The sequence below is a fragment of the Orycteropus afer genome, unplaced genomic scaffold, assembly GCF_000298275.1.
Source record: "Orycteropus afer afer isolate SDZICR_OR568_19922 unplaced genomic scaffold, OryAfe1.0 scaffold00141, whole genome shotgun sequence".
Taxonomy (NCBI): Eukaryota; Metazoa; Chordata; class Mammalia; order Tubulidentata; family Orycteropodidae; genus Orycteropus; species Orycteropus afer.
The window spans coordinates 6103643-6125741 of NW_006921728.1; the positions used below are offsets into that span (position 1 = coordinate 6103643).

Below are 22099 nucleotides of genomic sequence, written 5' to 3' on the forward strand. Positions count from 1 at the left end.
GTAGTGCCTAAGGCACTTGACTGCTAACCAGAAGGCTGGTAGTTCAAACCCACCAGCCACTCCTCAGAAGGAAGGTTGGGCAATCTACTTCTGTAGAAACCCAAGGAGGGGTTGCTATGAGTCAGGTCCAACTCAACAACACATAACAACATGTAAAAGTATTTCAAAAGTTGTAAAACGCTGCAAAGATTGTTAGTTCGAGAGAAACTCTGTTAAAAAACCAACTCTGCAAAAAAAACTCTGCTAAAAAAGCCTAGTTATTTGCCTCTGCCTTTTTTTTTTTTTTAAAATAAAGTAGCATGAGCCCAGTTTGCTGAGTGACAGCATTTGCAGTTTGGCCCCTTCACACCCACCATTTCCCTGGCCCTCACAAGCCCTCTGGTGTGTGGACAGGGCAGGCACTCTGTGCCACAGGAGGGTAGAGGAAGGTGAGGTCACATGACTGAAAGCGGTAGGACAGAGGCTTGACCCTGGATCTCCTGACTCCCTGACCAGTGTTCCTTGCACTGACCTACTGCTTCTTTTTTTTCAGGCAGTTTTATATCATCTTAGGCCTTTTGTCCGTATATGATTGAAGAGAACGATTCAACCCTTCTGGTTTGAAAAGTCTGAGAAGTCCTGCCAAAACATTTAAATAAATATCTTTTGAAACATTTTCTCCCTGTGAAGTTTCACCATGCTTCAAAGAACAATGTTCTGGCTGAGTTCTGGTGTGGTTCACAGATTGTCTTAGGGGGAAAGTAAATCAGCCAAGGAAAATGGATTTCTTCCTTAAAGAGCTGACTGTGTTTAGTAATGCAGTTAAAATTCTTTCTTCGGAGCCAGGCTGCTGACTCTGGGACATGGAGCCAGAGCTTTCTGATAGCCCTCTGAGCCTTCTGTCCCCACACGGGGCTTCTTGTTTCAGGCTTCGAGTTGGGAAGTCCCTGAAACCTGTGGATCTTAACTGATTAGAACTATACACTGTGGCCTCCTGGCTTTAGGAGCTGCCTCAAAGAAACAAGGTAGTTCTAGGCTGGAAGCTGTGAAATACTCCCCAACCTCTGGCTCGGAGACTTGGTCCTTAACTGGAAAGATGAGCATGTTAAGATTTCTGTGGCAGGTAACAGCATGCTCTTGAGCATTTGAAGTGGTCTGTAAGTGTAAGGAGACCTCAAGTCATTTGTTTACTAAAGAAAGCAGCTAAAAGGGTCCTGGTGCCAATGAGTGTTCTTAAGTTTAATTCACCTACTTCAGAAATTAATGTCTTTGGCGTTTCTCAGGAAGATGAATAAAAGGTAATAAACAGAATGTGAAAGTTTATGGAAAGTAAAAAAAGTTGTGGAAGTACACTGAATGCCATTTTAAAGAGCATTTCAAGGGGGCCTTGGTTCTATGGGGTGTCACGTGAATCTGGAATCACACTGCGCTGAGTGTTCATGGCAAGATTAGCCTGTATGCCAGGACTACTCGCTTCCCTCACCCAGGGTGAGCTGAGTCTCTAGGCTCTAAGCCCAGGGCTGCTTTGGAGCTGTGAGCATAAATCTTTGGCCTAAGGCTGGGGGTAAGATGGTGGTGGTTTGGGCTGATGCCCTGGTAACAAAACTGTATTGTGGAACAGCATTTGTGGCCTTTCCATTGGAGGTGCCTACTCTGGTCTTTTGGAGGATGGGGCAGGATGTTCTCCTTTCCAGGTGTAGCATGTTGATGACTAACTTTGTTAACTGAGTGAATGAAGGCATGGATGAACGCTTCATTAGGGATGGTCTGTGGATTGTCCCATCATTCTGTGCCTGATGGGGATCTCTGCTTCTGATTGTTCACATAGTGAGTGTGTGGACAAGGCCTGGTGGATAACCAATGCCCATGACCATTTCTTTACTGGTACATGATGTCTTTTATTATTATTATTTTTTAAAATTGTGATTTGGGTGAAAGTTTACAGAGCAAATCACTTTTCATATAGTAGCTCACATACACTTTGTTTCATGACATTGACTACAATTTACCACAATGCAATAGTTCTCCTCCCATTACCTCCCCATAGTTACCTCTTCCCTGTGTCCTTCCCTCCATGCACTCCTGCCCCCTGAGCTAGCCGTCTCCCTGTGCATAAACAGCCCTTCTATTCTCTCATGATTGTTCTCTCCAAGGAGTGTACCTACCTAATGTAAATATTCAGCTCATATGTCTATCTTTTGTTTGGCTGGAAACCACAGGAGTGGGTTCAATTCCAGACCTTAAGAGCAGCTAGAGACCTTAGTATCAGTGGTTCCATCAGGCTGTACCAGACCAGCAAACCTGGTCCCCCTTTTTTTTTTTTGTTTTTCTTTTAATGATTTTGAGTTTTGTTCTACATTGTTCTCCCACTCTACCCAGGATCTCCTACATAGATCCCCCTCTGAGTGGTTGACAGTGGTAGCTGGGCACCATTTAGTTCTTCTGGTCTCATAGTCGTATAGGCTGAGGATCACATGGTTTACCAGCCCCTTGGACTTATTATTTCCATGTGTCTTTGGTTTTCTTCATTCTTTTTTACTCTAGACGAGGAGAGACCTGTCATTGCATTTAGATGGCCACTGGTAAGCTTTTGAGATCCCAGTAGGATGTGAAACAATGTTTTGGGTAGTATATTTTGCCAGTTGAGCTTGACGTCCCCTGCGACTATGGTCCTGAGCCCACAGGTCCAACTACTTGTTCCATCTAGGTAGCTGGCTGTGGCCAAGAAGTGATAATAACCTTGTCCCTTGTCAGCTCTACTATATACCTGGGAATTCTTACAGAACGTACCCTTACACTTGTAGGAAATATTGTCTGCCAACCCTATACATGGTCTTGAGCACACTCCCCCCACTGCATGGACATACCTAATAGTTCAACCTGTCCACCTGTCTAGCCACCTGTGTATCCATGCTTGCCTTCACTGACAATGCAGTAATGTATGGTATGTGATGTCTTTTGAGAGCCCACGTCTAGTTCTTCAGCAGGCTTCTTCCTGGTGGATGAGGTTTGTGCCTTGAATATCACTTAGGGATGGATGGATGAATGGAAGGAGCTGAGGGATTTAGGTCTGAAGATTTTGTCTGAAAGCAGTGTTATGTCATTATGAATCCTGACATTCTCCCTGCCTTGACCACCTTATATGACAGAATAGAACTGCCACATAGGGTTTCCAAGGCTGTAATCTTTATGAAAGTCTACACTGCCACATCTTTCTCCTGCAGAGTGGGCTGGTGGGTTTGAACCACTGACCTTTCGGGTAGCAATCAAGCATTAACCACTGCACCACCAGGGCTTCTCCTTAGGGTGGCAGTGAAGGACAAATCCTAGCTTCATCAGTGGGATTTCTTGGGCTGTTGCGCTGTAGCTGAGTCATCTTCAGGCCCCATTAGCTTCTGTTACTGAGCACCTGCTATGTGCAAGGCGCTTAACAGGTTAATAACATACATGCCCCCTTTGCAACATGTATATCATCCTTTCTTGACAAAAGAAGAAAGTAAAATTCAGAGAGTTTGGTAGCTCATCCAAGGACACACAGCTAAATGTAGAGGTGGAACTCAAACCCACATCTGACTAACTGTTAAACAGAAAAGGCCTGTGTTATTACCATAGGAGATTTACTTTTTAAAAAGTTGTCCTTTTATAACAGTGGAAAGGAAATTTCTGCTGAGCACTTAATGCTTCTCTCTCCTACCAGGTAATGGCAAAGAACTCTGCAGATAGTATCTTCTTTAGTCTTCTCAACAACTTCTGAGTGAGAATCACTGTTCCCACTTAACAGATGAGGAAACTGAGGTACCCAGTAGTCTGGTCACACGAGGAATGTCCTGTGAGAAGTATATGGTAACGGTGAGATTCGCACCAAGGTCTGCCTGACTCCAGGGCTTTGTGTTCAACCTCTGCTCTATAGCCTCTAAATAACACGGGGTGCCCTAGGCATCTGACTGAGCCTTTTACTCACAGAGCTCTGGGCTGATGAGAGAACACAGGCTCTGGAATCAGACCTGCCCCTAAAAAGTGGTGTGAACTTAGACAAGTGACCTCATCTGTCTGAGCCTCAGCATCCTCATTTATCAAAAAAGGGATGATAACCTCTCCTGATTGTATTATTGTGAGGATTAAATAAATGTCATTGGTGTTCTTTGTTTTCTTAAGGGCTTATATAGCTTATTGGTTTATGGGCTGAAAAAATGGGCAGAATAGGGTAGTATATACTTTAGAATCAGAGAAACAAGGGTTTATATCCCAATCCAGCCTTCTTGTGTCTCTGAATAGTTACTCAACATTTTTAGGTCTGTCTGATTATTTATAAAGGAGTGCTGATGGTGTAGTGGTTAACTGCTTGGCTGCTAACCAGAAAGTGAGTGGTTCAAACCCACTAGCTGTTCCATAGGAGAGAGATGTGGCAGTCTTCTTCCATAAAGATTGCAGACTTGGAAACCCTGTAGAGAAGTTCTATTCTTTCCTGTAAGGTCAGTATACATAAGAATTGACTCAATGGCAACAGGTTGGCTTATTTATAATAGTGAAGACGAAAAGGTCCCAGCACCACCCTTCTGGTGGTGATATAAGCATTCAAGGAAATAGTATGTGAGGAAGTGGGAGGAGAGCTGTTGCATTGTGGAAGATTATAGTCAATGTCATGAGACAAAGTGAATGTGAACTGCTGTATGGAAGATGAATTTGCTCTGCAAACTTTCACCCAAATCACAGTAAAATTGAAAAAAAAAAAAAAAAAAAAGAGAGAGAGAGAGATAGTGTGTATACAGGTTTAAGTACAGTGCCTGGCACTTGCTAGACACTGGGTAACTGGTGGTGAATATCATCATCATCACCAAGAAATTTTGTGGATTTTTGCTTTACAAATTATTAGAGCAAACATCAAAATGTAGTTTATACATTGGGTCTCAAAGGAACACATCGTTAGAGGTCATATTTAGTCCTGGAGACAGACTTGACTTAGATGAAATGCATTTCAGGATCCTATAGTTGAAGGACCCTACGTTTCTTACTCAGCATTGGACCACAGAATTGTATTGAATATTAATCTGTGGGAATAAATTGTGAAGGAGGAAATAGAATGTGTGGCCAATTGCCTCCATGAACAACTGCCTCCTTTACCATAAGACCAGAGAAACTAGATGGTGCCTGTCTACCACTACTGAACATTTTGATCAAAGTTCAAAGGAAGGTAATGGAGGACAGAATTTCAAATTCTCATTCCCTGAAGTCTTCTCAGGAGCTCTGGTGGCCTAGTGCCTAAGGCATTTGTCTGCTAACCAGAAGCCTGGCAGTTCAAACCCACCAACCACTCCTTGGAAGGAAGACTGGGCAATCTACTTCCTTAAAGATACTGCCTTTGAAACCCAAGGAGGGGTTGTTATGAGTTGCAATCGACTAGACAGCAATGAGGTTTTTTTTTTTTAAACTTCTTAAAATCAGACGTTAAAGCTTAACTAGTGAAAAAATGTCTGCTTTGAGTATTAAACTCTTAAGATTCTACCCACCAGTCACTTCTTAGGAGGAAGATTGGACAGTCTGTTTCTGTGGAGATATTGCTAAGAGTTGAAATCGACTTGACAGCAGTGAGTTTTGTTTTTGAAATATGGAATCAAATTGACAGCATCAACTTGAAAGATTAGATAGGAACATTAGGAGACAGTGAGTTTATGTTAATGGGAACAACTAAGAAAAGAAGATGAGAATCAGTGCCTCACTCAAGCAGTGTAATCAATGTCACTGAATGGAGAAACTTGAATTGACACATGTTTTGTTTGCATATTCTCAACAACAACAACAAAAATTGATTATATAAAAGAAAAATTATACTCTAAGCACTTATAAAATTAATCAAAATAATCTGTATCCCTTGGCTTTTATAAAATATTCCTCATCCAGAGCAAAGAAGAATGAAGAAAACCAAAGACACGTGGAAACAATTAGTCCAAGAGACTAGTGGACCATGTGAACCTTAGCCTATATGACCATGAGGCCAGAAGAATTAGATGGTGCCCAGCTTCTCTTGTCGACCACTTGGAAAGGGATTGGTGCAGTAGATCCTGGGTAGAGTGGGAGAACAATGTACAATAAAACTCAAATCATAAAAAAGACCAGGTTTACTAGTCTAATAAAGCCTAGTGAGAACCCTAAGACTATGTTACCCTTCAGGACTGGAACTGAACTCACTCCCATGGCTTCCAGCCAAACTATAGGGATATAGGCTGAACATTGATATCAGGTAGATCTGCACTTTAGAACGATCGATCATGGGATAGGGGAAGGGCAGTATTTGCACAGGGAGATAGCTCAGGGGGCAAGAATGCATAGGAAAGAAGGACACAGTGAAGAGGTATCTATGGGGAGGAAGTGGGAAGAGAGCTGTTACCTTCTGGGGAATTGCAGTCAATGTCATAAAACAAAATGTGTATGAACCACTGTATGGAAAATGAATTTGCTTTGTAAACTTTCATCCAAATCACAATAAAAATTAAAAAAAAAATCATATAGATCAGCTGTTCAGCTGTTCAAATCACACCTAAAGAATAATCTATAGATTTGCTTTGCCTGATATAATTTTGTCAGCTGACTCAGTACCTGGAGAATTTTTTTTTTTTTTTTTAATGACTTGTAAAAAGCTGTCCTACAAGTTATTGTGTTGACCCTCCTCTTCTCATCTGCTTACAGTGGGCTGATGGCTCAGAACAGCCTGGGTGTAGGGCATGGGCTATAGGGCTGGCAGGTGTTGACCAGACACTTCTCCCCTTCACTAGGCATTGGCTCCAAGGCTTCGAGACCTCCAGGAAGCAATAGAGAGTGCCATTGAACTGTTCACACTTTATCGGAAAACCATGAAAACTGTTACCAGCCCATAGGCACTTGGAAAAAGAGCTTCACAAAGCTGTCCTAGTGAGGAATTTCCCAGACCAGTATGAGTCACTGCTGTATACTATGGACTTTGTCTGGTGGAAGATAGTGGAATCTTGGAGAGAGGGCATCCAGATAGGTGTATCCATTGAGATGGCCTCAGAATGCCTGGAACAGTTCATGCATGGCTTGCCAAGTGTGAGCCTACCATTGCTATCAGTATCAGGATGTTGATTCTCAGAAGTCAGCCTGGCTTTGGAGTCCCCTCTAAGATTTTGGGTTCTTTCTGGGATCTGATTTGAGGCCTGGTCTTTGTCAGGATTCTCATGGACTCCATGTTACCAAGTCTGGCTCAGGGGAGCTTGAGGAACCCGGAGTTCTGGGTCTAGCACCCCTCTAGTGAACAGGGCAAGAGATCACTGACCTGGGCTTTTGGGGCACTCAGAAATGACTTTGTTGTCACTCTACATGAGGTTGTGCCTAAAACCCAACCCCAAACTAAATATTTAAAGGGAGTGTCTAAGGCATTTAGACTGCTAACCAGAAGGCTGGTGGTTCAAACCCACTAGCCACTCCTTGGAAGGAAGGTTGGGCAATCTACTTCCGTAGTGATACTGCCTTGGCAACCCAAGGAGGGGTCACTATGAATCGGGGCCAACTCAACAGCACACAACAACAACATGCTATTGTAGTGCCTAAGGCACTTGACTGCTAACTAGAAGGCTGGCAGTTCAAACCCACCAGCCACTCCTCAAAAGGAAGGTTGGGCAATCTACTTCTGTAGTGATACCGCCTTGGAAACCCAAGGAGGGGTCGCTATGAGTCGGGTCTGACTCAATGGCACATAACAACAACAACAACAAATATTTAAAATGCACCAATATTTTATAATGTTCTTTATTTTATAATCTCTTTATTTTTCTTAAACAAATGGCTTGAGAACCAAAAAAAAAATGCAACTGTCCTGGCTAAGGTGTTGCTCAGATCTTGAGGATCAGACTCTAGTGGAGGATGTTGGTTTCTCTTTAGGAGTGTCCTACTTGAAGGGAGATGGTAGGCATTGGAGGAGCAGTGAGGGGTGGGGTTCTACTGGAGTGAGCATCGTCAGATGGCTAGGTCTGGGACATGGCACTGACTTGGCCTAAAATGGGAACCCACGTGCTTTCCTTACAAACTACTGAAGGGATTCTAACCTGTAAGGTGCATTAGGTCAAGACTGGCACCTAGTAGCCCTGCAGGACTTCATTAATATGAGCTTTGTTACTATTATTGTTAAGATTAAACAGTTTCTTGTGGGTGCCCTTGAAACATTTATGCTACTGTAAAATGAGAAATTTCTAAAATACAAACTGAGAAAATAATTTGTTACCATTTATTAAAATGCCTGCTGTGTTCAAGGCAGTTGGAGATTTGAATTCACCCAGAAGTGTCTTGGAAGAAAGGCTGAGTCATCTACTTTGGAAAAATCAGCCATTGAAAATCCTATAGAGTGCAATTTTACTCTTACCTACATGGGTTTGCCATACCTTGGAATTGACTTGATTACGGGTTTAACTGATGGTGGTGAAGGCATATGTTAAATCCTGTAGAGGAAACAAATAGGCATATAAGTAACTTTTGTAGGTGATGGTTCCATCCTCTCTCACAACTAACTAGGCTTGAACTTTCCAACTCTTCTCTAAGTTCTGGATCTGTCATTGAAAAGTGTGCTGTATCCACTGGATGTCTGACTGTCATCCACAATCCATCTCCTGCTTTCCTCCCCACTTGCCCATACCCTTCTCCCCAGTGCTGTCTTGTCTATTGATGGTGAGTTCCCGAGGGTAGTTACTCTGACCATCCCTCCTTTTAGAATCAAACACTCACCATTTGCCTCTTACTTCTCTAGTTGTGTGATGCAGCAGTGTCCTGCTTCCCAGTGAGACTATGTGACACTTAAGGATGGGGATGAAGTCTGTTTTCTCACAGGTTTGAGGGATGGGGATCTTGAAGGAGAAAGGAAACTGGGATTTCTAGGAGCCAGTCATGGAATTATCCTAAGCCTCCATATCCTAACTTGAACTCTTAGGACACATTTCATTTTAAAATTGGAGAATTCTCTACATATACGTTTAAAACTATTACTGTTTTTCTGTTTCCAAGTATAGTTACATTGAGTTTTTGCTTTAATCTTCATCTTTTTTTTTTTCCTCCAAGGACATCTGCTCATAAAATATGAATTACATCATTTCTCTCTTTTCTTTTTTTTTAAATTGTGATTTGGGTAAAAGTTTACAGAGCAAATTCACTTTCCATACAGCAGTTTATACACACTTTGTCTCATGACATTGACTACAATTTTTACTACAATGCAACAGCTCCCCTCTGGCCTCTTCCCGATAGTTACCTCTTCCCTGTGTCCATCCCTCCGTGCACTCCAGCCCACTGAACTGTCTCCCTATGCATACACAGCCCTTCTATTCTCCCATGATTATTCTCTGCAAGGAGTGTATCTACCTAGTGTAAATGTTCACCTCATATGCCTGTCCTTTGTTTGGCTGAAAGCCACAGGTGTGGGTTCAATTCCAGACCTGAAGGACAGCTAAGGGCCATAGTCTCAGTGGTTCCACCAGGCTCTATCAGACCACCAAACCTGGTCCCTCTTTTTTTCCAAATGATTTTGAGTTTTGTTCCACATTGTTCTCCTTCCCTGTTCAGGATCTTCTATATAGATCCCCTTCCAAGTGGTTGACAGTAGTAGCTGGGCACCTCATTTTTCTTTTGATTCTGCAGAGCGTCATGTTTTTTCTGACTTGGCCCTGTTTCTTAAACTTAACTAGGTACAAGGACCAAGCTAAACAGAAAAAAATAAGAGCTTACATGCCCCCAGGTCTAGATGTCTGACTGTCATCCACAGTGATGGTTTCTTAGACGTAAACAGAGAATAAACAAAATGTTACCTTGTGGTCATAGCTCAGCCCCATGAGAAGGCCAGGAAGTAAGAGTAGGGCAGTAGTTTTCCCTTTCTGCCTTCCTGCTCTTCACTCAGCATAATGGTCTCTAAGTTCATCTATGTTATGCGATATTTGGCACATTCATCATCGTTCTTTAACGTTGTGTAGTATTCTGCTGTATGTATGTACCATACTTTCTTGATCCATTCCTCTGTTGATGGACATTTAGGTTGTCTTCATCTTTCATATTGTGAATAGTGCCAAAGGGGCAGTGAGGCCGAATCTTCTGACCTCCTCTAACCCCACAAGAGGAAGACAGAATCGCCATCAGTAGCCCAAGGCCTATCTCTGCAAGGCCAGACATGCCACCTCCCTCCAGCTCCTTCACCAACCCTAATAACAACAGTTCCTCCTGCAGCACCCACCACCTCTCTGGTGGGTTTGATAATTTGCTGCGGTGGGCACACACAACTCACAGATTATGGGATTTATTAGGGAAGCAACAGGCTACAATTCAAGTTCAGGACCAATGCTCAGTCTCTCAGCCCACCATCTCTCAGCCAACAGTCTGCCTCAGTCTCTCTCCCAGCAGCGCGTGTCTCTCAGGAATGCATGTCTCTCAGCAGCACGTATTTCTCAGCCAGCAGTCAGAGAGACTTCTGCCTCTAGAAGGGCTCCTTTTGAGCTTGGCAGAGTGGCCACTAACCAGTTCCAACAACACCTTATTCTATACACCTGAGAAAGAGTGAATTTCCCAGAAAATTACTTTGTGCTGCTCCCAACAGAAATACCCCAGGTGGATAACTTTAACAATCAGGAGCTACTCAGTTGCTCACAGCAAATTCCACCATGGAGTTTACAAAGACTTACTAGAAAAGCCACACTATGTAATTTACTACACTGCAAGAGGTCAGCATTCCCATAGATAAGAATTGAAGAATCCACCACTTATTTTTTTTTTTCCTTCACCCAAGTTAATATGTGTCTACCTTCAGTTAGTAGTTTACCCTCCTTTCTTCACCCACCCCTAGTAACCATCAAAAAATATTTCTCTTTTTTGTGGAACTCATATCTTGACTTCTCGGCCTTTTGGCTAAGATCAAGTGTAGTATCTGTTCTTATCAGTTTAATGGGAGCTCTGGTAGCATAGTGGCTAAGACACTTGCCTGCTAACCAGACGGCTGGCGGTTCAAACCCACCAGTCACTTCTCGGAAGGTAGGTTGGGCAATCCTACTTCCGTAGTGATACTGCCTCGGAAACCCAAGGAGGGGTCGCTATGAGTCAGGTATGACTCGACGGCACATAACAACAACAACAATATCTTGACTTATCACAATAGTGGTTTCATATAATATTTGTCCTTTTGTGATTGACTAATTTCACTCAGCATGAACTTTCTCTAAGTTCATCTATATTATGTGATATTTTGCACATTCATCATCGTTCTTTAACATTGTGTAGTATTCCATTGTGTGTATGTACCACGCTTTCTTGATCCATTCCTCTGTTGATGGACATTTAGGTTGTTTTAATCTTTCATATTGTGAATAGTGCTGTCTTGTCTGATATGTTGTTGCCAATTTTATCTTCAGTCTGTGCATTGTTTTCACTCTTTTAATGAAATCTCTTTTTTGTTCTCTTTATGTGAATGCTGCCCCTCTGGTGTCTCATGACTGATTGATCTAAGGGGTGCTTCTCCCTAGAGTAGGTGAGTGCATCACCCTGGGGTAGGTGTTCTGCATGTAGGTCTTTTTACTGTTGGGGTGAGAGCCAGTCCATGGGAGTGAGTCCATTTCTAGGCCCGAAAGGTAGCCCAGAGCCAAAGTCTCAGGGGTTCCACCAGTCTCTACCCAACCAGTAATTTTGGTCATTTTTGTGTTTTTGAATTTTGTTTCATATTTTTCCTCCCACTCTATACAGGATCTCCAGTTTTGATCCCTTTCCTAGAAGTTGGCATTGATAGCTGGGCACCATCTAGGTTTTCTGGTTTCGGGGTCATGAAGGCTGCGGTCCTCGTAGTCCATCTTATCCTTAGACTAATTGTTTCCAGATGCCTTTGATTTTCTTCATTCTTTGATTCAGATGAGAGGAGACCAATAGATGCATCTTAGATAGTCACTCAAAAGCTTTTAAGACCCCAGTCACTACTCACCAAAGTAGGTTGTAGAATAAGATTTTTATGTATTATGTTGTGCCAGTTGAGCATGATGTCTTCTGAGGTTATGATCCTGAGTCAGAATGCCCGGTGATTCTCTCTTTCAGGGTGTTTTGTTGTCTCTGAGAAGTTACTCCAACTCTGTCTTCTGTTGCTTCTGTAATGTATGTGGCTAATTTTGTAGCACAAGTACATATGTAAGATTATCTTCAGCCAAATCTATCCTTGGTCTAGGGTATATTCCTGTTCACCTTCCCCCACCTGATCTTCTCACCTGTCTGTATGCATTTATCTATAGCCTGGTGTCTGCTGTTAGTGGTAATGCAGTATTGTGCATATAATAGTATTTGCCTCTGTTGTCTATATCTTATGTGCACATATCAGCATCTTTCCTTTCCCCAGTGTCACCATGCTGGTCGCAGATCTTTCCATACTGTCCTTCCCCTCACTCAAATCCACATGTGACCTCCAACTAGTCTGAAATTTTCCTCTTCCCTCCCATTCCTGATAACCAACAAAAGGAATTTCCTTCCCTGAGTAGACATTTCCTTGACTTTTTACAATAATAGGTTTATGCCGTATTTGTCCTTCTGCGATTGACTTATTTCACTCAGCATAATGTCTTCTAAATTTATCCACCTTGTGAGATGATTTGCATATTCTTCATTATTCTTTAATGTTGCATAGTATTCCATTGTGTAAATGTACCATAGTTTTGTTATCCATTCATCTGTTTATGGGCATTTAGATTGTTTCCATCTATTTGCTATAGCAAATTGTGCTGTGATGAATATGGATGTGCATATGTCTGTTCGTGTTCTGTCTCTCATCTCTTTAGGATATATTCGTAGTAATGGAATTGCTGGTTCAAATGGTATTTCATTTTCAGTTTTTTTAAAGAACGCCGTACTGTTTTCCATAATGGTTGTACCATTTTGCAGTCCCACTAGCAGTGTTTGAGAGTTCCAATCTCTCTGCAACCTTCCCAGCATTTTTTATTTTCTGTCTTGTTGAATTTTGCTATAATTGCTGGGGTGAGATGATTTCTCGTTGTTTTGTTGTTTTGATTTGCATCTTTCTAATGGCTAATGACCATGAGCATTACCCCATGTGTTTGTTGGCTGTCTCTGTATCTTCTTTAATGAAGTGTCTGTTCACGTTCCTTGCCCATTTTTGAATTGGGTTGTTTGTCTTTTTGGTGTTAAGGTGTTAAAGTTTTCTATAAATTTTAGAGATAAGTCCCTTGTCAGATATGTCATACCCCAATATTTTTTTTTTCCCAATCTGTACGTTCTCTTTTTACCATAAAAGGCCTTTCGATGAAATCTTTTGATACATGTAAGTGTCTAATTTTTAGGAGGTATCAGTCTTCTATTTTGTCTGTGGGGGTTTTACATTTTTAATTATATTCAATAGTGTATTTATAACCAGAATTAGAGCCCCTAAGTTGGTCCTTCCTCTTTCTTTGATGGTCTTTATGGTTTTAGGTTTTACTTTCAAGTCTTTGATCCAACTTGAACTCATTTTTTTAAAATACATTTTATTGAAATATAATTTATGTATAGAGAAATGCACAAAACTAAAGTGACATGGATCAGTGCATTTTTTTTTTTTTTTTTTTTAGTGTTCCCTTCCCTCCTCTCCCACTCCTGGCAATCAACAGAGAAAGTTTCTCTCCCTATATAAACCTTTCCTTGACCCTCCACAACAATGAACTAATACTGTATTTGTCCTTCTGTGATCAACTTATGTCACTCAGCATAATGTCCTCCTAGGTCATCCATATTATGCAGTGTTTTTCAGACTCTACATTATTCTTTAGTGCTACATAGCATTCTGTTATGTGTACATACCATAGTTTGGTCATCCACTCCTCTGCTGATGGACACATAGGATTGCTGGGTCAAATGGTATCTCCAGTTCCAGTTTTCTAAGGAATCACTGTATTGCTTCCCACAGTGGTTGTACCACTTCACAGTCCCCCCATCAGTGAATGAGAGTCCCAATCTCTCCACATCCCCACCAGCATGTGTTGTTTTCTGTCTCATTGAACCTTGCCATCAGTGCTGGGGTGAGATGGTATCTCGTTGTTCTGATATGCATCTCTCTGATGGCCAATGGTTGTGAGCATCTCTTCATGTATTAGCTGGCCACCTGAATATCCTCCTTGGTGAAGTGTCTATTTATGTCTTTTGCCCATTTTTCAATTGGATTGTTAATTCCTTTGGTGTTGAGGCATTGGAGTTTTCTATAAAACTTAAGAGATAAGTCCCTTGCCAGATATTATTATTGGCAGTAATAATATTATTAAATAGTAATAATAATAATAATAGTATTAATAATATTAGATAGTAATTATTGGCAAATATGAATTTGTTGCTGTCATTTTTGTTAGGTGTTTTTTCATGGTGTTGATTTCTTTGTTCCATGTAATTTTCTTTGCTGAGCTCATTTTGTTTATGAATTGTGTTATCACTTCCTTCATTGCTGTTGTTTTAGTATTTGCTAAATATTTGTGCCGGTCCTCTTTTTTATTTTGATGTGAAGGTTTGTCATTTTTCTTTGAGGTTCTTCTGTGATTTGTACCCAAGCTTAGAACAGTCCATTCTATCTTGTAGTTGTCTTGACTTCCTTACCATCTAAGAGTTCTGTAACAACACAGTTTTTTTCCTTCTTTTTGGTTTGTAGTTGTCCTCATTTTTCAATTGGTGTCTCTGGTTCCCTGTTTACAGTCTTGTAGGCTTCTTTACTTTGGCTACTTCCACAGCTGGGTTGGTTTCTGGGTTATATCATCATGTGTGTTAATGGTCAGTTGTTGGCTGCTGTTGCTTCTCTGTCCAAAGGGCTCCCTTTAGCATCTCTTGTAAGGTTGGTCTGGTTTTAAAAATTCCCTTAATTTCTGCTTATCTGGAAATGTCCTAATTTCACCATCATATTTGAGGGACAGTTTTGCTGGGTACGTGATTCTTGGTTGGAAATTTTTCTCTTTCAGTGTTTTATATATACCATCTCATTGTCTTCTTGCCTGCATGGTTTCTGGCAAGAAATCTGAGCTTAGTCTTATTGGTTTCCCCTTGTAGGTAAGTTTTAGTTTTTCCCATGATGCTCTCATGATTCTTTCTTTGTCTTTGGTTTTGGTCAGTTTGATGATGATGTGTCTTGGTGATTTTCTTTTGAGTTCTATCCTGTTTGTGCTTCATTGCACTTCCTGAATGGATATATTCTCATCTTTCATCATACCAGGAAAATTCTATTCCAACAAATCTTTGACAATTTTCTCTCCAGTTTTATTTGTGTCTTCTAGTTCTGGAATTCCAATTACATGTAGGTTATTCCATTTGATGATGGTATCCCATATGAACCTTAGGCTTTCTTCATTTTGTTTTGGTCTTTTTTCTGATTTATCCCTTTCCAAAGAAGTGTTCAGGTATTTGCCTTCAATCTCACTAATTTTGTCTTCCATTGATTCAATTCTGCTCCTTTGCCCATTCAATATCTTATCTATTTCTGAAAATTTAGTTTTAATGTTCTGGATTTCTGTGTGTAGATTTGTATCATTTCTAATTTTTCATTTACTTAGTCATTTTGTTCTTGTATTGTCGTTTGAAATTGTTCTTGGGTTTTCTCTGTGTTTTCCTCAATTTTGTCAGTGTTTTCCTTGATCTGTCTCTCAATTCATTGAAGATAGCTAAATATTATTCTTTTGAATTCCCTATCAGGGAGTTCCAATGCTGCATTTTCCTCAGGAATGTGTTTTCGTTCTGTATTCTGGTCCCTTGTTTCTCCTGCTTTATCTTGCTTCTTTGTGTGGACTGTGATGCTCTGTTGTCTCTGAGGCATTGTGACATTTTTGTGTTTATATTTAATTGGTGATTGTATGTTGGAGTGACTTGCCCACGGCTTTTGTTTTCTTTGTATGTTATCTTTGCAAGCAGGGTACTGTGCTGTGCTTCTCTATTCACTAGTTGACAGCACTTATACACTCACCACCTGTCTCCTTTTGTGTTGTCAGCCTCTCATATGTCCCTGCGACCTTTGCAAACAGAGCCTGTTCTTAGGTCCCTGGAATCCAAATGAGAAGGCTGTCACTTTAAAATCCAAAATGTTGGCCACTTGAAAAGATTCAAAATGGTTACACCCTTGGTCACTTTAAAATACCCAAAATGGCTACCACTTGTAAATATTCAAAATGGCTGTGCCCTTGGTCACTTTAAATATCCAAAATGGCCACCACTTGTAAACATTCAAAATGGCTGCACCCTCCGTCACTTTAAATATCCAAAATGACTACCTCATGTAAACAATCAAAATGGCTTCACCCTCCGGACAGCGGAGAGTCAACATCTCAGGTTGTCTCCCTCCTTGCTGTTTCCCTTCCTAGTCATAGGCCACCAGTGCAGTCGTCCCTGCAGCCCTTGGTGACCAGGGCTAATATTTAGGTCAATTCTCAGGTATCAACACCACTTGGAAATATTCAGGCTGTTCATCCCGTCAGAGTAGCTGACAGTCTGCAATTCCAACCCTCTCTGTACTCACTGTTTTCATTCAAGTTTTCCAGTAGTTGATGCTTAATCCACTTCTGTATAGTTCCTTTCAAAGCTCAGGGCTCCAAGATTATCTTCTGTTTCTCTGTCAATTGGTTTTTCTTTTCTTTGTTGAAGAGGATCTATGTCGCTGGTCTGCCTATTCCTCCATCTTACCAAAAGTCTTAAACTCATTTTTGTATATGGTTTGAGACATGGGTCCTGTTGCATTTTTCATTTTTCTGCAAATTAATATCCAGTTTTGCCAGCATGATTTTTAAAAGGGACCATCTCTTCTCTATTTAATGAGTTTTGACCCTTTGTCAAAAATCAGCTGTCGATAAGTGGAAGAATTTACTTCTGGGTTCTCAATTCTGTTACATTGGTCTATGCCTGTTGCTGTACAAGTACCAGGCTATTTAACTACCATGACTGTATAGCAGTTTTTGAGATTGGAAAATGTGAGGCCTCCTACTTTGTTCTTCTTTGTTGTCATTGTTGTTGTTAGGTGCCATCAAATTGGCTTCCATTCATACCAACCCTATGTACAATAGAATGAAACACTGCCTGGCCATGAGCCATCCTCACAATCCCTGCTATACTTAAGCCCAGTGTGTTAAGCCACTATGTAAATCCATTTTGTTGAGGGTCTTCCCCTTCTTCGCTGACCACCCACTTTGCCTTCTCTAGTGAATGGTCCCTTCTGACAACAGGACCAAAGTAGGTGAAATGAAGTCTGGCCATTCTATCTTCCAAGGAGTATTCTGGAAGCCAGGACAGATTTATTCATTCTGGCAGTCCATGGTGCTTTCTGTATTCTTCACCAACACTATAATAACAAAGGCATCAACTCTTCCTCACTCTTTGTTATTCAGTGATTAGCTTTCACATGCATATGAGGTGATTGAAAATACCATTGCTTGGATTAGGCACACCTTAGTCTTCAAAGTGACATCTTTGCTTCTTAACACTTAAAAGAGGTCTTTTGCAGCAGATTTTCCCAGTGCAATATGATATATGATTTCTTGACTACTGCTTCCATGGTTGTCGATAGAAGTAAAATGAAATCTTTGAAAACTTCAGTCTTTTCTCCATTCATCATGATGCTGCTTATTGGTCCAGTAGTGAGGATTTTTGTTTTCTTTATTTTGAGGTGTAATCCATACTGAAGTCTGTAGTCTTTAATCTTGATCAGTAAGTACATCAAGTCGTCTTCACTTTCAGCAAGCAAGGTTGTGTCATGTGCATATCACAAGTTGTTAATGAGTCTTCCGCCAATCCTGATGCTGCGTTCTTCTTCATATAGTGTAACTTCTAGGATTATTTGTTCAACATACAGATTGAATAAGTATGGTGAAAAGATATAACCCTGACGTGCAGTCATCCTGATTTTAAATCATGTAGTATCCTGTTTTTCTGTTTGAATGACAGCCTCTTGGTCTATGTACAAATTCTTTATGAGGATAATTAAGTGTTCTGGAATTCTCACTCTTTGCAATCTTATCCATAATTTGTTACAATGCACACAGTTGAATGCCTTTGCATAGTCAATAAAACACAAGTAAACATCTTTCTGGTATTCTTTGCTTTCAGCCAAGATCCATCTGACATCAGCGATGATACCCTTGTTCCACGTCTTCTTCTGAATTCAGCTTGCATTTCTGGAAGTTCCCTGTCAATATACTGCTGCAGCCATTTTTGAATGATCTTCAGCAAGATTTTACTTGCATGTGATATTGATGATATTGTTTGGTAATTTCTACATTCTGTCAGATCCCCTTTCTTTGGAATGGGCAGATATATGGATCTCTTGGAGTCAGTTGGCCATGTAGCTGTCTTTCAAATAACTTGGCATAGATGAGTAAATGCCTCCAGTGCAGCATCTGTTTGTTGAAACAACTCAGTGGGTATTTGTCAATTCCTGGAGCCTTGTTTTATGCTGGTTCCCTCGGTGTGGCTTGGGCGACTTCCTTCATTATCATTGGCTCTTGATCTTATGCTACCTTCTGAAATAGTTAAACATTGATCAATTCTTTTTCCTTCAGTGACTCTGTATTCCTTCTTCTTTTGATGCTTTCTGCATTGTTTATTTCTGTTTTGCCTATAGAATCCTTCAATATTGAAACTCGAGGCTTGAATTTTTTCTTCAGTTCTTTCAGCTTGAGAAATGCTGAGCATGTTCTTCTCTTTAGGTTTTCTAACTCCAGGTTATTATATATTTCATTATAATACTTTATTTTGTCTTCTCGAGCCACCTTTTGAAATCTGTTCAGCTCTTTTATTTTGTCATTTCTTCCATTCACTTTAGCTACTTTCCACTCAAGAGCAACTTTTAAAGTCTCTTTGGACATCCATTTTGGTATTTTCTTCATTTCCTGTCCTTTTAATGACCTTTTGCTTTCTTCATGTATGATGTTCTTGATGTCATCTCACAGCTTGTCTGGTTCATTGGTGTTCAGTGTATCAAATCTGTTCTTCAGATGGTCTCTAAATTCAGGTGGGATGAAACCAACATCATATTTTGGCTCTCGTGGACTTGTTCTAATTTTCTTTAGCTTCAATGTGAATTTGCATATGAGCAGTTGATGGTCTGTTTCATAGTCAGCTCCTGGCCTTGTTTGGGCTGAAGATATTGAGCTACTTTTTTGCCCCTTTCTGCAGAAGTAGTCATCTGATTCCTGTGTGTTCCTTCTTGTGAGATCCATGTATATAGCCACTGTTCATGTTGTTGAAAAATGGTTATCTGCAATGAATAAGTCATTGGTGATGCAAAATTCTGTCATACGATATCTGGCAACATTTCTATCACCAAGACCATAGTTTCCAACTAACGATGCATCTTTGTTTCCAACTTTCGCATTCCAATCACCAGTAATAATTAATACATCTTGGTTGCATATTTGGTCAATTTCACACTGCAGAAGTTGGCAAAAATCTTCAGTTTCTTCATCTTTGGTTTTAGTGGTTGGTGTGTAAATTTGAACAATAGTAGTATCAACTGGTTTTCCTTGTAGGTATATGAATATTGTCCTATCATTGACAACACTGTACTTCAGGACAGATTTTGAAATGTTCTTTTTGATTATGAATGTGATGCCATTCCTCTGCATTTTGTCATTCTTGGCATAGTAGATCATAAGATTGTCTTCTTCAAAATCTCTACTGCTAGTCCACTTCAGCTCACTAATGCTAGGATATTGATCTTCATGTGTTCCATTTCATTTTTGACAACTTCCAATTTTCCTAGATTCATACTTTGCACATTGCATATTCCAATTATTAATGGATGTTTGCAGCTGTTGCTTCCCATTTTGATTGGCGCTCCAAGAGCAAATGAAGGTCCTGAAAGCTTTACTTTATCCACATCATTAAGGTTGACTCTACTTTGAGGAGGCAGCTTTTCCCCAGTCATATTTTGAGTGCCTTCCAATGTGAGAGGCTCATCTTCCAGCACAACATCAGACAGTGTTTCAGGGCTATTCATAAAGCTTTCCAGTAATATATCAAACAGTGTTTCACTGCTATTCATAAAGTTTTCACTGGCCAATTTTTTAAATTAATATATATTTTTTCATTTTTATTGTGATCTTGGTGAAAGTTTACAAAATAAATTCCTTTTCCATACAGCAGTTCATACACATTTTGTTTCATGACATTGACTGCAATTCCCCACAGTGCAACAACTCTCTTCCTATTCCTCCCTTAATTACCTCTTCTCTGTGTTGTTCCCTCCCATGCACCCCTGTCCCCCTGAGCTGCCTTCCTGTGCAAACACTGCCTTTCTGTTCTCCCATAATTGATCACTCCGAGGAATATACCTACCTGAAGTGAATGTTCACCCCATATGCCTGTCTGTTGTCTGGGTGGAAGCCATAGGAATGAGTTCAGACCTGAAGGGTAACTAGAGGCTATAGTCTCAGGGGTCTCACCAGGTTCTATCAGACCAGCAAACCTGGTCTTTTTTTTTTTTTTTTTAATGATTTTTCAGTTTTGTTCCACATTATTCTCCTACTCTATCCAGGATCTCTTGTAGCAATCCCCCTTCAAGTGGTTGACAGTGGTAGCTGGGCACCATCAAGTTCTTCTGGTCTCATGCTCATGTTGGCCAAGGATTGCGTGGTCTGCCAATCTCTTGTACTAATTGTTTCTGTGCATCTTTGGTTTTCTTCTTTCTTCTTTGTGCTGGATGAGGAGAGTCCCATTGTTGCATCTATATGGCCACTTGCAAACTTTTAAGACCCCAGTTGCTACTCACCAAAGATGTAGAACAATGTTTCTGTATACTATGTCAAGCCAATGGAGCTTGATGTCCCCTAAGACATGGTTCTGAGCTCATTGGTCCAACTACTCATTCCCTCCGGGTAGCTGGCTGTGGCCAAGAAGCCACCACAACCTTGCACTGGCTAAATTTTTAAGAAGGGATGGCCCCATCCTACTTCTCAGTCTGTCTTAGTCTGGAAGCTCCATTGAAACCTGTCCACCATGGGCGACCCTGGAGGAATTTGAAATACTGGTGATATAACCTCCAGCCTCATAGCAACACGCAAGCTGCCACAGTACAGCAAACTGACAGATGAATGGTGGTCTTTAGTAGTGCTTTACTTATTGGGGTCTCTTTCCTTTCCATGTAAAGTTGGTGTTAGTTTTTTCATCTCTTTTTTTTCTTTTAAAAAAGATGATGAAATCTTGATTGGGATTGCTTTATATCTGTAGATCACTTTGAGTATTGACATTTTCTTGATGTTATGTCTTCCTACCCATGAACATGGTATGTTGTTGTTGTTGTTATGTGCCATCGAGTCGGACCCAACTTATAGTGACCCCTCCTTGGGTTTCCGAGGCAGTATCACTATGGAAGTAGATTGCCCCATCTTCCTTCCAAGGAGTGGTTGGTGGATTTGAACGGCCAGCCTTCTGGTTAGCAGTCAATAGTCTTCAGTTTATGTAGGTCTCTTTTGGTTTCTTGTAATAATGTTTTTTAGTTTTCTTTAAACTGGATTTATTCCTAGTACTTCATCTTTTGGGTGGTTATTATAAATGGTATTAATTTCCTGATTTTCTTTTCAGAGTTCTCTTCATTAGTGTAAAGGAATCCAACTGATTTTTTGTATGTTGATCTTATATCCTGCCACTTCACTGAAAGTTATCAATTAGTCCTAGTAATTTTATCACTGAGTTTTTGGTGTATATATATATATACACTCATATTATCTGCAGATAGGGATCGTTTTACTTCTTTGTGAATTTGAATACCACCATCTAATCTTTAATAATCATATATGGTCATTGTTTATTGCCCTTTCTTGGAACATTCATTTTTAAAAGTATGCTTACTATACAAGTAGACTGTAGGATGATGTGGCCTGGATGTTCATGTTTCTCTGATGTGGCTACATCTCAAGGAAACACTTACTCCCCACTCCTCCTATTTCCAGAGAGAGCAGGTGCTAAAGAGACAAGGAGGTGACATCTTCTGCCCACCTTTAACTCTACAAGAAGAGGACAGAATCACTATCAGCAGCCCAATGTATGCTGCCACCCTCCAGCCCTCTTATTAACCTTGACACCAGCTGTTCCTCCCATGGCACCCACCACCTCTCTGCTGGGTTTGATAATTCGTTCCAGTGGCCACACAGAATTCACA

General features: G+C 40.6%; 1 protein-coding gene and 1 pseudogene across 1 annotated transcript in view; both read left to right on the plus strand.

Moving 5' to 3' along the window:
• Positions 1-22099, plus strand: part of FHOD3 (formin homology 2 domain containing 3) — a gene marked incomplete at its 5' end in the record, with an annotated part of 759322 nt that overhangs the window by 146907 nt on the left and 590316 nt on the right. The window lies entirely within an intron of this gene.
• Positions 10850-10976, plus strand: LOC122150440 (annotated as a pseudogene).